The sequence below is a fragment of the Nothoprocta perdicaria genome, unplaced genomic scaffold (genome assembly GCF_003342845.1).
Source record: "Nothoprocta perdicaria isolate Ctin4 unplaced genomic scaffold, notPer1 scaffold_13, whole genome shotgun sequence".
Classification (NCBI taxonomy): domain Eukaryota; kingdom Metazoa; phylum Chordata; class Aves; order Tinamiformes; family Tinamidae; genus Nothoprocta; species Nothoprocta perdicaria.
Genome location: NW_020454427.1, coordinates 7260608 through 7263025, shown reverse-complemented (window position 1 = coordinate 7263025; position 2418 = coordinate 7260608).

The following is a 2418-nucleotide window of genomic DNA, read 5'->3' as shown; positions in this document are numbered from 1 at the left end:
AGCTCCAGGGATGGTCCCAGCACCGCTGTCCTCCCTGCTGCTTCCACCGCCGGGTTTAAGGCTGCGGCGCTGCCTGCCTCGCGCTGCAGAGGCGCTGGAGGCAACGGGTTAATTGCAAACAGATGATTAGCTCTGCTTCCAAGAGGCGAGAGGGAGTGGAGGAGGGAGCCTGGGACTGCCCTGTAATGAGAAAACACGTTGTGATGAGGGAGAAAAAAAAAATGTATGAAAGTAACTGGAAACTGCAAGCGCACAGCAGAGAGCTGAGCCTGTGGGGGCTGCACCGCTGCCTTTGGACCTTGTCTCCAGACCTGGCTGCACTCGGGCTTTGCCGGGGGGAGGGCCCATGGAAAGGAAAGGTTTTCCTTAAAGGAGAGCGACAGGTCTCCAGCCACACACACATGCACTTTCTTATCCTCCTTGCAGCCACTTTTAATAGCAACTGGGGCTGACATCCAGTCGGGCTGCAACGCAGCTGGAGGGTTACCCAGTGCTCAGCATTTCAGCAACGCAGCTCTGCCGTGGCCACCAGCTTGGGGCACCCATGGGGGAACCATCAGAGGTGCCCAGGTGGCCCCTGTTGYCCCCACTCACTCTGCATTATAAGGGCAAGGATCCAGCTCCTAAAACATTAATGAGGGGGGAAAAAGGTAGTTTTCAGCACTATACAGAACTACACATTTATTTTCCAACTGCTGCCATGACTGTTTTTGCTGGTAACAGTTGGGTGGCTCCAAATTTCAGATTGAAAATAGAAAATTGTTCACATTTTAGTCCTAAGTTACCACTCAGTGCTTCTGCCAGCCACATGTGTCTAGACTTACCTCTAATAGAAACCCACAGTCTGCTACAGGCTACCATCATACGTTGGCTCAATTTACTTATATTTCATTTGTTTTCCTCAAGTAAAAGATGTTAATTGGTGACTCTGCTTGTGCAGGGGGATTGGACTAGATGATCTCTAGAGGTCCCTGCCAACCTCCCCTGTCCTGGGATTACAGGATTCTGTAACAGTGCTGCATTAGTTCTGGAACACTGCAAATGAGGAAGAAGGCTCTGCCAGGCAGAGATGGGTTGGGGGAAAGCATAATATTTGAATTTCTCAATAAAAGGAAGGGAAAGCAGCCYTGGGCAGGGGTGTTTCCAGCCATTGTCTCATTCAGCAAAGAAACGGCCACTCACAGATGTTGACACCTGGCCAAGGTTGCAAGAGATGGTGGCTGCCATCCAGACGTGAAAGTTTGTCCTTCACCTGCTCTTCATAACACTTCCAACTGCATGTCCAGTGTCTAGCTGCCTCTTACTAAATACTGGACTGCTGCAAGCTCAGAGAGATGGCCTGGCTTGCAGACTCCCTTGGAGGCTGAGYCTCCACCGTCTTGTTCCAAATGATTATTTGCACCTGTACAAAATGAGCGCAAAACTAGTCATGTTCTGGCTTGCATTTTATTTATGCTGCTTTGTACTTGCTGCCAGCACCCAAAAGTAAAAGCAGCTGTTTGCAGGTCATTTCTTCCCTGCTGCTCCAGCAGCACCATGACTGGGCAGCAACAAGAAGTGGCTCTTGCCAAAACTGACCTTGGATTCAAAAAGAACTGTGAAACACTGAAACATTCTGCCAAAGAGGTGTCTGGGTACCTCATGGTAGAGGGTTTTTTGTTTGTTTGTTTGTTTTTGTTTTGTTTTGTTTTGTTTTGTTTTGTTTTTCTGTGGGATAAAGAGAAATTGGGAGGAATTCATCCAGTCCATCTGAGAGAGGATGGAGGGAGACTGAGCATGTTCCAGCCTGCAGTTGACCAAGTCTGCTCAGCCTGGTAAACTGGAAATGCTGACGTTAAGGACTCAGGATCTGCTTAGTCAAATTCCTTACACATCCTTTCTATCAATGGATTAAATCTGTTCTTCATGGATATCTCCTACTCCGTGACTTTCCCACCCATTCAATTCCTTCTCTTTTTCAGGTTCCGCTTCCTTTCTCTGCCAGGTCAGAGCTCATGGTGGCCCAAGGCTTGGGACATAAGCTCAGATCACAGCCTGACTCCAGGCACCCTGGGCTCTTGGCACCCAACTGGCACCAAATCCTGACTCAAGGCACCCAAAGCACRTGGCCATTTTAGACTTGCTGCTACAGCAACGAGCCAGGACTGATGTGGCACTGAGCAGAGTGTTGATGTGCTCACCATACCCCGTGCTGGCCCCTGACGAGTCCTTAAGGGCCACACAGTTGGTCATGAAGAAAGGTGCTTGTGCCTCTTGTTCCTTAAAACAGTGTAAGCCTTGATTTTGGTGAGTTGTAATCCTCTTACTCTCTACTTTTTTTTGGTTGTTTTTAGGATTTTCACACAATATTTGCCTTTTAGAGCYTTGAGTTGCTTTCTATTACCACTTGCCAACCTTACTTCTATCCGTATTTTTACT